We start from the raw sequence: 15906 nt of genomic DNA on the forward strand, positions 1-15906 counted from the left end.
ACTATCTTGTGGTCATAAACAAGCTTCTATCCAAGTTTGGTAGAAATCCGGGATATTTTAGTTATTTAAATTTCAAAAACTTTAACCACAGAATGAATGTAATGTTAACTGAGAGAAAAAAGTCCATTTATACATGTAAGTAAAACACAGGTAACCAGGACTTTTTTTCCAAACTTTACTTCTGGATACTATCTTATGATCATAAACATTCTTTTGCTGGTAGAAATCCTGGATAGTTTAAGAAAGTAATTAAAATTTCAAAGACTTTAACCACAGAGTGAGTTTGTGGATGTCGCTAGCCGACGCCGACTACGGAATGTAGGTTCGCTATACGTCTCGCTTTTGCGACAAAAGTCGCAGGCTCGACAAAAATGTAATAAACTGTTATACCTTACTAATGTGCTGGTAAACAAGTATATACATTCTAAAATATTTTTTAATAAAAAAATACTAGAGAACTATAAAAAAGAGAAGTTTACAAACAAGCAAGAGAAATAAAAAGGAAAAAAAAAATAAAAAAAAAAATAGTAGGACATACATTATTACATTGAACTAAAAAATATAGCAGTCAGAAAAACAAAAGAAATACGACAGTAACAAACAGACGAAAAAAATCAGAGAAAATTGAAATATCATAAACATGTTAATTTAAAATACAAGCGGATTCAAAACGGGTCAAGGTTGAACGAACATGAATTGCTATCGATTACACAGGTGACAATCAACGGAGGGTGGCGCGTGTCGATGAAACTTTAAATAAATTTATAATTACTAAAGATATGATTATAAAATTTGAAATTATGTTCTTTTAGAAAGTCTCCTTCTATATACCATGCTTTTTGTGTCAATTCTATCATTCCATCAGGACTGGTCCTTAGTGCAATATTTTGTTCTTAGTGGACAAGTAGAAATACCGCAAAGGGCCTCCTTAGTGCACTAAGAACAACAATTTGCAAATAAGTCTATAATATTTGCGCAATTAAATGCTTGTTTTATTGGCGCAAATGAATGCTGCAGTTTTTAAAATAAAGTGATACAAAAAAAGAATTGGCGTAATTAATTTGCGACGCAAATTAATTTTTTTTCAGCGAAATTGGATATCGGCCTTCAAAACACCGTGTGTACAATAACAAAACAGTATTCATCTTTTACGCTGTCTAGCCTGAGAATAAAAGTTTTGGCAATTTGTGTTGGATTTTAATTTTAGAATGTAATGAACAAGTAAGAAGATCGTTAAAAACCTAAAGTGAATCGGAAAATGAGCTATGCACGATAAAAGGAAATAGTTTGGTGCGTCGATATGAAATTTCATAAGAGGCATGTGATATTTGTAAAATTTTAAGTCATTCAATAACAACCATTTGTAGAACTGATTATTTCGATCCTTCAAAAATGCGTAAAATAATTAAAATTTATATTATTTAGTCTCTTTCATATATACAATTGCAGTATGTTTATAAATACTGTATATTTGTATTTGATCATCTATTGCATGCATTACGTCCAGTGACAAATATTTCATGTATTCGTACACAGAACAAATCAACAACTTTTAGAATACAATTGATTGGTTATTTAAGGTAAATGATTTGCGTTAAAATTGGTGAAACTTAACCAGAAGCTTACCTCTAAAATAAAGAAATATAAAAACGGTAGAGTTATTTTTTTAATTCTGTACTTTACTTGGACTTAAGCACTTTTTACAGTCAAAATAACAGTTTTAACACCGACAGCAGAAATCACAAGTGACGCTGGTTCCATAGAAGTCTTCAACGAATTTTTATATATCCCTGGCAATTTTCGGTTTATATCAGACTGTGACATTGAGGGGAACAAAAACCATGAATGTATTGTCTTTTTTTAAATACATTTAAATATAAAACGTGTATCACATATAAAGCCTCATTTATAGAACATTATATATAATTTATTGTTTCAAGGAAATATATGGTGGAGGAGAGAGAGAGAGAAAGAGAGAGACTTATTTCGCGGTATTTCAAATTGGTCTCATGTTATTCATGTTAAAATGTGATGTAAGGAAATGTTTCCCATTCGTTTTATATAGCAGGGTATTTTATTATGATATTAGTTGCAGATTTTTTTTCTATCGGTAAGAAATGGTTTACAGTTCGAAATCTACGTTAAGTTATAGTACATTTAAAGTACGTTTATTGCATTGCTAAACGTTTCTCAATCAAGATAAAACGTTTACAACCAATACTATTTTTACGACTAAATATGTTTTATGTAAATAAATAGTTCACGTTTCAATTAACTATGGGTATTGTTAAGGTTAGTTTTTTTTAACATTTTATAAGATCGAATTTGAAATGATTCAAAATTACAAAAAGACATCAATTAGTATAAAACAAAATATATAATAAATAAGATAACTGATTTGCTTTAATTAACAAGTGAAATGATTCCAATCCAATCTTTCAAATCTAATATAGTCCAAAGGGTGACAAAAGGATATAAATATGGTCACTAAAGGTTTTCTTACGGCTGGTAGTAAAAAAAACTTGCCAAAGATAGGGCATCCGTTTGGTTGTTTGGGATATACAAGTACGCAACCAACTTTCAATCAATCCAAACTAATAATTGTTTTTTTTCCTAATTTATTTTTAACTCAAAATAATAATTGAAATAACTTTCTGAAATAAAACCCTAACATATATCAGACGCTTAACAAAACGATATACCATACGATAAATGAAACGCTTAACGATATCATATACCATACGATAAACGAAACGCTAAACGTTAAACCATACCATGTACCATACGACAAATAAAACGCTTAACGATACCATGAACCATACGATATACAAAACCCTAAACGATGACATTTACCATACGATGAACGAACGATGAATGAACGCTGACCGAACGTTATACGGACGCTTTACGAATGATGTACGAACGATGACCGAACTCTATACGAACGATTCCCAAACGCTGTACGTACGATTCCCGAATGAAAAAAGTGTTAACTTTTACGTTACAGGGACTGTATAGAAGAGGGGCGACAGATACCAAAGGGACATTCAAACTCATTAGTCGAAAATACTGACAACGCCATAGCTAAAAAAGAAAAACCAAACAGACAAACAATAGTACACAAAGCACAACATAGAAAACTATACTGAGCAACACGAACCCTACCAAAAACTGGGGGTGATATCAGATGCTTCGGAAGGGTAAGCAGATCCTGCTCCGCATGTGGCACCCATCGTGATGCTTTTGTAAGTACAAACCCGGTAATATGTTAAATTCGGTAGGTCACATTCGGGATGAACAAGTGGACGGGATTGTAGTACGACATTAGCAACACATTCGCTATCATCTGTGAAACGGATATTCCGTAACGGTCAACCAACTATTAATGGAGTCCGTAGAATTTACGAAGGGATGATTTTAACTTCACCGCTTGGAACTCTTGGTTAAATAGCGTCCTTGTGAGCAGCAACCGTCTATCAAGGAAATCATGAAAAGTCGTACAAGCCCTGTAGTATCGTTACAACTGGGAGATATATATCCCGTATGCAGGCGCTGCAAGTGTCCTACATAAAAATAGAAAGTTCACAATTAGGAAGCTGAAATCATCTCTGTTGTCATAAAGCGTTTTTTTTTTCAACCGACCCTCATTGACAATTTCTAGATCAAATAAAGATTTTGGCTACATCAAATAAAGATTTGAAATACATAAATGTAGTATTTTCGTTTAAAATTCAAACCAATTTGCAAGCAATTAAGATTTGATAGATGACCTTATATTAAGTGCACCTGATATCACCAAGGCCATCGTTCTGAATTGGCAATACTGTTAATTGCTTACATACATGTATATATAAGTGAATGTGGTTTTTTCATCTTTCTTTGTTGTTTCCTGTCGGTTGGTTTGTTTGAGTTTTTTAGAGGGTTGTTTGATTGATTCGTAAACTTTTGGTGTAAATTTTTGACAAGTCGTAATAAACAATAAATATTTCGAGTATAAGGTCACATGTACTAACCAATTGTTTTAATGATATTATAGAGACTGACCCAGAGAAATGGGATCTTGTTCCAACTGATAAAGATATTGACAAAATGGCGCCTTTGATTGGAAACAAATCCTTACTGTATCTGATTGAAATTGGTATGGATTTCTGTATATGGGAAGATATACACCAGAGACATTGTGAGATGAAAAATGATTTAGTGAAACTGAACAAGGACATTTTGGACAAATGGTTGAAGTTTTGTAAAGAAAGCAACGTAAGACCAACAATGCGGATGATCGCCCAAGCATACAAAAACATTGGAAAAGATGTTAAAGTTATAGAAACCACCCTCTCCCTCTGACTCGATTTACTTCATTGCTTTTTTATGTGTATTTTGTATGTATATAAGTTTATCAATAGTATTGATTTCACATAGACATCAATTGATTACAATTAATTTTCCACTGTATGTGCATATTGATAATGTAACCAATATATGACTAGTTGAGATTATCCAACGTGACACTGAAAACAAAATTGAATATTCCGTTCTGCCTAAAATTCGCCTCTGATCCTCGGGGTATATCATTCGACGTCACGATTGGTTCGTGTACCGTTTCATCGATTTTACATAGCAATAGTACCATGTTTATTATTAAAGCAGATGCAAATTATAAAAAGGAAAAACATACAATAGATAAATATGTGATTATATAGTGTATGCTCTGTATCTATACTACTAAAGGAGAAGATCGATTTCATTGAGCCGCAACTCCCCTGAAGCCATACAAAGTCGGAAATAGTTGTGATATGACGTGTATATATATATATATAGCAGTTTGTACTTTCTAAATGTGTCTTTGAAACAATCATTTTTCCACAGAAAACGCCTTTTTTCCAGAAAATATCCAATTTCGGAGACCTTTATCGATCCGTGTCTTATACGCTTTCGGGCATGCTCAGCTGTCGTAGTGCCCGCGAAATTTAAAAACTCTTTGTTTTAACACTTGCCCAATTCTGAATTGTACCGCGATTCCGCGAGCATCTTTTAGTGGTTACAAATGCAAAGGATATTGTGAACAAAAATGTAGGAAAATGAATATTATATTTTCAAGTGAGAGAGCAAAATACGATGCCAGCGGTAAATATAAACAACCTTTTGTGAACAAATCGTCTTATATCCTCACGGTAAGGAAAATAAATGTATGCTATCTTTTTTCTTAGTGATCTGTCAAAAATCTACGATAAGTTCACGAACGTTTAAGTGAAAACGATAACCCTTTTATAAAAAGGTAATCATAATTCTTTCTCAATGGCAAAACGTTTTAGGCATTTGGCATAATAGTATCATAAAAATCAAATAGATATTTCAAATCCACATAAAGAATATTCTGGTACGCTAGTGACCAAACCAAGCTAAGAGATACAATTAACACACGAAACGTTTCAATATGTAAGATCTTTATAGTCTTCTTTCGTCCCTCTTTTGTAGATATTTGTCATTGCACTCCATGTTTTACAGTGCATTGTTATTTACCTTTGTCATTGTGCTCCATGTATTATAGCCTTTTGTTATTTACCTTTGTCATTGTGCTCCAAGTATTATAGCTTATTGTTATTTACCTTTGTCATTGTACTCTATGTATTATAGCTTATTGCTATTTACCTTTGTCATTGTACTCCGTGTATTATAGTCTATTTTTTATTTACCTATGTCATTGTACTCCGCTTTTTACAGTACATTGCTATTTACCTTTGTCATTGTACTCCATGTTTTACAGTGCATTGTTATTAACCTTCGTCATTGTACTCCATGTATCATAGCCTACTGTTAATAACCTTTGTCATTGTACTCAATGTAGTACAGCCTATTGTTAATAACCTTTGTTATTGTACTCCATTTATTATAGCCTATTATTAATTACTTTTTGTTATTGTACTCCATGTTTTACAGTGCATTGTTATTTACCTTTGCCTGTGTAATCCATGTATTATAGCCTACTGTTAACAACCTTTGTCATTGTACTCCATGTATTATAGCCTATTGTTAATAACCTTTGTCATGGTACTCCATTTATTATAGCCTATTATCATGTACCTTCTGTTATTGTACTCCATGTTTTACAGTGCATTCTTATTTACCTTTGCCAGTGTACTCCATGTATTATAGTCTTTTATCATTTACCTTTTGTCAGTGTACTCCATGTATTATAGCCTTTTATCATTTACCTTTTGTCAGTGTACTCCATGTATTATAGCCTATTGTTATTTACCTTTGTTATTGTACTCCATTTATTATAGCCTATTATTAATTACTTTTTGTTATTGTACTCCATGTTTTACAGTACATTGTTATTTACCTTTGCCTGTGTAATCCATGTATTATAGCCTACTGTTAACAACCTTTGTCATTGTACTCCATGTATTATAGCCTATTGTTAATAACCTTTGTCATGGTACTCCATTTATTATAGCCTATTATCATGTACCTTATGTTATTGTACTCCATGTTTTACAGTGCATTCTCATTTACCTTTGCCAGTGTACTCCATGTATTATAGCCTTTTATCATTTACCTTTTGTCAGTGTACTCCATGTATTATAGCCTTTTATCATTTACCTTTTGTCAGTGTACTCCATGTATTATAGCCTATTGTTATTTACCTTTGTTATTGTACTCCATTTATTATAGCCTATTATTAATTACTTTTTGTTATTGTACTCCATGTTTTACAGTGCATTGTTATTTACCTTTGCCTGTGTAATCCATGTATTATAGCCTACTGTTAACAACCTTTGTCATTGTACTCCATGTATTATAGCCTATTGTTAATAACCTTTGTCATGGTACTCCATTTATTATAGCCTATTATCATGTACCTTCTGTTATTGTACTCCATGTTTTACAGTGCATTCTTATTTACCTTTGCCAGTGTACTCCATGTATTATAGCCTTTTATCATTTACCTTTTGTCAGTGTACTCCATGTATTATAGCCTTTTATCATTTACCTTTTGTCAGTGTACTCCATGTATTATAGCCTATTGTTATTTACCTTTGTCAGTGTACTCCATGTATTATAGCCTATTATTATATACCTTTTGTTCAGGCCTGGGGTAATGGTAATTTGTAATTGTAATGCATTGTAATATTACATTTTTTTTATGTAATGCAAAGTAATTTGTTATGCACATTTTCAGCATTACAATTATATGTAATGTAATGATTATTTTAGTTAAAAATCAATGTAATGCCTCCATTACTGTACATTACTTTTCATTACAAATTGGTAAAATACATAAAATTGAAGAATATAGTAAAATAAAAATACAAATATTTGCAAAAGCAAAAGAAAGTATTATATATGGGGGGGGGGGGGGGGGGGGTGGGGAGGGGGGGGGGGGGGGGTTGATGATGTAAATTATCAAGTCTTGATGTTGGTTTCTGATATTTGTACAAAATGATATCGGGAATTATTTGTTGTGTTTGGTGGTCCATGAAAAATCTTTTACAAAAATTATTGAACAAAACTATATAGATGAATGGAAAAAATATGAAGATGAAATTTTCATAATTCTATACACACCTTACATGTATTTCAATGAAAGATTGAATATGTCAATCAACATTTTTACACCAAACTGTGGTTTGGGTCCTGTCTGTTTTGTTATTTCACCGAATTAATATCAAAATGTTTTTATTGCATTCAAATCAACTTCTGTTTGTCCTCACAGAGCCCTTAGACATTTAATAAGATAATTCTTTAATGACACATTTATTATATCCCTTTGAAATCCCTTAATGATGTCTTAATGATTAAGTGATCAATGTTAGAAACAACATTATATGATAATTTATTTATTTTTCAAAGAAAACACAGTGCTAGAAAATAAAGAAACCCAACAGAAATCATTATCAGCTAAAGTAACAAAATTTTACCAACCCACAGACCTGATCGCTGTTCTCTTAATGACAGCACGTTTGAAACTCTTATGATGATAAAGTGCAATGGACATGTTAATTAACCAGTATTTGAAGTCTATGTCACTAACAGTGTATATATGTGTACATATACGCCGGTAATAATTATCAATTTCTAATAAAAATCTGTTTTTGAAATGTTTTTAGTTTTTAATTGAACAAGAATGCAATCATTTCTTCATTTTAATAGAAATTATTGACTGCAATTGGATTTTTGAACTATTTATAGTTTAGGATTGGTTGTTTTTCATAAAATAAAAGATTATAAGAGAAAATATACTAAAATTTTGTTCGCATTGTTTAAAATTACCAAAATTATTCTTCTTTTGATAAAAAATTATGCTATTTAATTTGTGATTAGTTATTTTAAAGGCCTCAAGATAAGTCTTTATTTAAATTTAGGATATAATCAGAATTAAAATACTTAAACTTTAGTTTTTGTGGAATAAGAATGCAGTTATTGCTTTATTTTAATACACATTATAAACCGCCATAAGATTCCAGTACTTTTGTACATCAGGATTGGTTGTTTTTCATAAAATATGCTGAACTTTTTGTACGCGTTGCCTATCTGCAGATATTTCTTCTCATAATTGAAATAATGCATTGTCAATTGCAATCACTCGTTATATATATATGCCTTTTGATAAGTAATTTTGTATAAAATGTGAATTTTTGAAGGATAAATATGCATTAACTTTTGTTTTTGTTGAACAAGAATGCAATTATTTCTTCATTTTAATGGAAATTATTGACTGCAATTGGATTTTTGTACTTTTTATAGTTTAGGATAGGTTGTTTTTCTTAAAATTAAAAGAATATCAGAGAATACATACTAAACTGTTCTTCACATTGTTTAAATTACAAAAATTATTCTTCTTTTGATGAAAAATGATGCTATTTTATTTGTAATTAGTTATTCTAAAAGCCTCAAGATAAGTCATTTTTTAGACTTTAGATATAATCAGTATTAAAATCCTTAAACTTTTGTTTATGTGGAATAAGAATGCAGTTATTGCTTTATTTTAATACAAATTGTTAACTGCTATAAGATTTCAGTACTTTTTGTACATCAGGATTGGCTGTTTTTCATTAAATATGCTGAATTTTAGGGAAAAGATACCAAATGTTTTTTCGCGTTGCCTAAAATGCAAATATTTCTCGTCATATTTGAAATAATGCAACGTCAATTGCAATCAGTCTCTATAAATGCCTTTTGATAACTAATTTTGTATAAAATGTGAATATTTGAAGGATACATATGCATTAACTTTTGTTTTTGTTGAACAAGAATGTAATCATTTCTTCATTTTAATGGAAATTATTGACTGCCATTGGATTTTTGTACTTTTTATAGTTTCGGATTGGTTGTTTTTCATAAAACTAAAAGAATATCAGAGAAAACATACTAAAATGTTGTTCGCGTTGTTTAAAATTACCAATATTTCTTATCTTTAGAGAAAACGCAGCAATTTTATTTGTAATTTGTTATTTTAATTGCCTCCATTGGGATAAGTTGTTTTTTTTAATTTTAAGATTATAAGGATACAAAACTTTAAGATATTGAAAATAATACACCAAAATTTTCAATAACGGATCGTTTCATTTTATTTTCCAGAGTATTTTCGGAAATTAATAAAATCAAAATCGCGATATAAACACCGTTTTATAACTCTCCGAGATTGAAAATATATAACCTAAATAAAAATCAAAGGACCATTCTTTAATGATAATATTCAACTTTAGGTTTTATCTGTATTTTTCTTTTCATTTGAATTCATTAAACTTTGCTGAATTATTAATACAAATGTTGATCAGTTGTACTTGAACGTTTCGTATTGTACATGTCGCCATTTTAATGAAATTAAACGAAACTAAGATTCCGCAATTTGTATTAGTTTATCATGTGACGTAGTAGAGTTCAATCCGTCAGGTAGGTCGATCGGTCCTATCCGTCCGATCCGTCCGATCAGTCAATTACTTTTACTATAAGTCTGACGGATTGGTGATGTGAGTTTGACGCGAACTTGACTGATCGGTGACTGATCGATGACCGCTGATTGATCGCTAAAACAGTAACGCCTAAGGTTGCAAGTACTGTAATGTAATGTATTACACAGGCAAAGTAATTGTAATGTTATGCATTACATGTGAGAATAAATGTAATTGTAATTGTAATTGTAATGGAAGAATCACAAAGTAATTGTAATGTAATGCATTACATTGCAATGTAATGGCCTTTTGCCTGCTTTTGTTATTGTACTCCACGTATTATACCTTTAATCATTAACCTTTTGTCATTGTAGTCCATGTATTATAGCTTATTGTCATTTACCTTTGTCATTTTACGCCAAGTATTATAGACTATAATTATATACTTTTGTTAATTTACTCCCTGTTTTATAGCCTATTATTCTTACCATAGAAATAAAGGATCATAACATATTAACATTAACCTTGTAGTATTATCTATAATCCTTATAAACAGCACCTATTACAGTTGTAATTAAGTGAACGACGATAACCTGAACATACCAGGTGCAGACCTTGAAGTGTATTGTAGACTGTAATGTTATGTTTGTAATGTACTGTAATAGGCTGTAAACTAAAACCAACAAAATACAATTAAGTGTAGGGAGATATCCTGTAAACACAATATACTCTACGAGGAATAGGGCTAACAATTTATAACTTGTTTAAGTCAGACATCATGCTTGTATTGTTAATTAGAATGTTAACTTAACCAAAAAAAAAAAAAAAACTTGCAATGTTTTGTGTGCATTCAGATACAACTTGTTTACATGATAGATTGTATTGATCTGTTTTATATTGCTATGTTCTTTTCATTATATATATATATATATATCCATTTCGTTTAATCTTTTTAATTAATATACGTATCTTTTGTTCTACAAATTCTTAGATATGAATTTTATTTTTTTAATGGAACCTTTTGTTTTCCTGAAACATTTTGTAGGGTCTGCGTTGTGGCAATTTCTAGAATAGATTTCTTAATTGATAAAAAGGTGAATTATTTATACGGTAATATACATGCAAAAGCTATTGTTGGCAATAACTTGATAAATGCGGATGTTTAACAACAGACAAAAACGGAAAAGAAGTTAATAGGGTTTCTAGTTTACAAATGTAATTTTAATTGGTTATCGTATCAATGCAATAGGACGTCAAAACCCGAATGTTTTGTCCCTGATCAGCATTCAACATTAACGAAAATGAGAAAAATATTTCTAAGATAAAAAATAACTTGTTCTATAATTTTCTATCACACAAGTTCAGAGACGACTAAAGAGTACTGACAACAATTGTTGCTTGTTAAAATATATTGCGTACACAATCAATTAAACCAAATAATTGTTAATTATTGTTATTGTTGGTGGTGAATGTTTAAACGATTTGAAGATTTGAAGATTTTTCGAACAAAAATAACTTTTTTTCATATTTCATACATATATCTTTCCTAATATAAAGTTCTTTGACGGCTTTGAGTAATCGTGTTAGCTACCATCAGTAAAAAGAGTTGACACTCCGTATGTGTATTTCACAGTAGCCATGTGGCGTCTTTACTATAAACCACATTATTTATTTTTAGGTTAAATGACAAATTCGTAAAAAATCTTGACAACGTAGTCTACATGTTTTATTTATTTTGCACATAAGTAAAAACAAAAGAGGATTGCAATAAGTATGCAACATCATGCTAATAATAGTTCAAATTAATTGTATTATTTGTTTAGTCCAAGTTAGGTCAATGTTATATTAGAGTAAAATACGTTTTGTCTTTTTGTTTTGGCATCTTCTTCAACAGTATGGAGATGCAGTATTAAACATACTGATTGAATCAAATCCCACACCGCATAAAACAATACGTATATCAACTCGTGACCGTCATAATTGAATGTTTTTGTTCTATGAAATTTTGCCATTTAAACAATTATTCTTAATATCGGGTTTTGGCCTATATTTAAATGACTCACAGTATTTCAACACCTATGTGTGCTTGCAAATAGTATAGACACTCGTCTTTTGCAGAAGACCATTTGTTACACGAAATAAATCTGATGAGAAACTGGATTCATATTTATATTTTGGATGCTCATTTACATTGATTTCTGGGTAGGAACGATTTAGAACTAGGTATATTGTATAGAAACCTGTCGATGTCAAACACTGTATGTATTACAATAGATGTATTTTGGTTATTTTTGTCTTGAAGTTGCTTTTTAATTGACCTAATTCCAACACCTTATCTTCATTAGTTCATTATTCAATACAGTACTTATAAGCAATTTTGATTAAACCACAAATCTTCAAATTATTATAAATTTCTGAAAAATCTGAATGAAATTCGTTTTTTTATCACTCTTATATTGTTTACTATCAGGTTTTATATATCCTACAATATTATGACATGCTGCTTATATAGGCAGTCTGTATGTTTACATATTATATTGTGTACCCGGAAACACGCTTAATACAATCGTCAGTAAGTGCACAGTAACGAATCCCGATTGTATACAGAAAACGGGTTTTCTTTTTTGGAAGTACCACCGTATGAATTAAAGTAAATAGTTATTTGCTGTTATTTCGACACATGTATACAAATACTCATGGCCATTATTTTGATCTACACTTACGGAACTGATGGCAACAATATATAATTTCAATTTAGTATTTTTTTTTTTCAAAAATTAATTGTAAGCCACAATAGCTGCGTGAAAGAATTGTATCGATATTTGTATCAAAACCTACCATGTATTCTTTATTTTTTGTTTGTATGTCTAATTCTACCTTGTCTTCGAAAGCATATATTGTTAACATATGATATGATTAGATGTTGGTTTGCTGTTTGATATGATACGCTATCATTGTATCGTTTTTGCATATGCTGATTTATCATAACTGCTTTTATAATAAAGTAATCAAAATTCTTCGATTTCAATATTATTGCCACTCTTTTAAAGTTACAAATGATATAAAACTTCAGCACATAGAATTTATAACCCAAGTCCTTCTTGTTATTTGTGAAGTAGACCCTAAATTTGTATCTATTAGGTCTTGGTACTATTCGATGAACTTTTTTAGAAAAAGGACCAGTCGTTCTTTGACAAAATCCTGGCTCATGAATTTTTTGCTCTGACAGTGATGACGTTTTAGTCTGTAACCTTTTGAATACCATATCATTTGATAATTATGTACTCCATACGCGGCTGAAGTTGGTTAATCGCTGCTAAAGCTTACAGCTGTAGTAATTCAAGGTATATGCCTAGAAGTGAGAGGGATAAATCTTTATCTGTGTTTTTTCAAATCCATATCTATATCTATATCACAAGGATATACTGGGGACCCAATCCGAAAATTTTAGATTCTTAATAGAAAGATGACTAATATACCTGAATGTGAAATTAAATATTCTAGCTGTTTTGTTCAATTAAAATTCAATAAGATGTACTAAGGTGACAGTTGTTTATCGCTGTTCTAATCTCATAAATCAACAGGGAGATACAATCAACAGGGAGGTACAATCAACAGGGAGATACAAATCAATAAGGAGATACAATCAACAGGGAGATACAATCAGCAGGGAGATACAATCAACAGGGAGATACAATCAATAAGGAGAAACAATCAACAGGGAGATACAATCAATAAGGAGATACAATCAACAGGGAGATACAATCAATAAGGAGATACAATCAACAGGGAGATCCAATCAATAAGGAGATACAATCAACAAGGAGATACAATCAATAAGGATATACACTCAATAAGGAGATACAATCAATAAGGAGATACAATAAATAAGGAGATACAATCAATAAGGAGATACAATCTATAATGAGATATAATCAACAGGGAGATACAATCAATAAGGAGATACAATCAATAAGGAGATACAAACCAAGGCAACAACCAAAAACTGAGGGAATCACTTGCAACCCAAAACAGATTAAACTTCTCTTGCATGCTTCACCTGCCATGAAAATTTTCATGTTTGCTTAAATCATTTCAAACAAGCTTACAAATTATTCTTCGTGATGTGTTTCTACTATGCAAAACTATAACTTGTGTCTCATGCCTGCCTGAAATGTTATTAGGTTGGTATTCACAGACCAGAATAAAATGTTCTCGTTTACTGAGAAACAAAGATATTATATCGTTTTTTTTTTTTTCTAATTTGTGATGGTGACTGTAAATATTACTAGAATCGTTGTTCATTGATTTATGAAACTGATAAAAGGTATAATGAATACCTGACCGTTACTCAAGAAGATGGGGTATAATTGCCAATGAGACAACGTTCCACAAGAGAACAAATGAAATAGAATGCTTACAACTATAGGTCACCGTATGGTTTTCAACAAGGATAAAAACCCACAGCGCATACTTACCTTTTAACTATTGCTCTTATTGTTTATCTTTCTGTCCCATCTTCAATCAAGACAATTGAAACATCTAGAAACTAAAAATGATAAACTGGAGCCGAATGTTGATATCTGCCGTTATCTTAACAAATTATCACTGTCTTGTAAAATTTGATATCCGACAATTATTTTTATTCTTGTTGCTGGCTTTTCTCGCTGTGTTGAAGACCCATTGGTGGCTTTGAGTTGTTTTCTGCTCTTTAGTGGGGTTGTTGTCTCTTTGACACATTCCCCGTTTCCATTCTCAATTCTATTGATTTGGAATTTTTTTTAAATGCATTTTGAACTTAAAAAATTGAAAATAATAGCACATCGAAACAAATAAAAAATACCGTGATACACAGCTACGGATACACTGTTTGAACCGTTCATGTTTATTTTGCTGTTATTGTGTTGATTGGTGTATGTTACTTTATATTTGACAAGGTCATGCATTTCCAGGACAGTTTATAATGTCTTCATGTTTATTCTGTTGGATATGTACCGATTTACATTGTATGATCTGAATTTGTTTACTTATTAGTTGTAATTGCCTATGACCTAGCTTTCAGTAAGTGAGAATACTCTAAAATCTGTATTTTGTGTATGTGCTTTGTTTCTTTTTAATTTATTGTTCTGCTTCAGGCAGTCTAAGTATTTTTACAGTTTGTTGGTAACTCAACCACATTTTGTCTGCATGTCCCAAGTACGTAAATCAGGCTGGTTTTGTTTTCTAGTTTTTATTGTTTTGTCATTTTATGATAAAGCTTACTTAACCATGTAAACGGTATGAGTTTTGCTTATTGCTGAAGGCCGTATGATGACTAACCGTTGCTTACTTCTACGTTTATTGGACTATGGTTGATAGTTGTCACATTGGCAACAGTGTGATATCGATGAAAAGTGCAACAGCTTGTTCAGTTTAGTCATTCAAAAAAAATAACTATAAAATTCACTAGCAGTAACGAGTTTTTTTGTAAATATTTGTGTATATATTCGCATTTTTTTTTCGCAGAGGTATAGTTTGATAAATGTTTTTATTTTTCAAACCTTAACTTTTAACATGTTAAACATCAATTAAACTACCTGTCCAACTGTGCACCAAAGTTACTGCAGTCTAATCAGGTTTTTTAGTGTGGCCGTTTTTTAGAAGAAACAGCAGCACTGTGGTATTGTGCTTTAGTCTTGTATTGTATTCTTATTTTTGATAATGTGTTTTGTCTATAGGGTGTCTATACGCCATTTTGTTGACATAATTGGTTGTTTTCATAGTGATTAAGATTATTACCCAATGTCGACTGCTGTACCCCAATTTTTTACATTTTTACTGATTATGTCTGTTTATTTTGTTCACACATTGTTGTCAATATAATAGTAGAATACGACACATTTCACTACTGGACGAAAAAACAACTGTCCATACCAGTAACAGTCGTTCTAAGACTGATAATGTTTGTTAAAGTTGTAACAGTTGTTAAATTTCACTGCTGCAGTTATTTTGTAACTGTCCCAACTTTAAA

The sequence above is a fragment of the Mytilus californianus genome, unplaced genomic scaffold, assembly GCF_021869535.1.
Source record: "Mytilus californianus isolate M0D057914Y unplaced genomic scaffold, xbMytCali1.0.p SCAF_43, whole genome shotgun sequence".
Taxonomy (NCBI): Eukaryota; Metazoa; Mollusca; class Bivalvia; order Mytilida; family Mytilidae; genus Mytilus; species Mytilus californianus.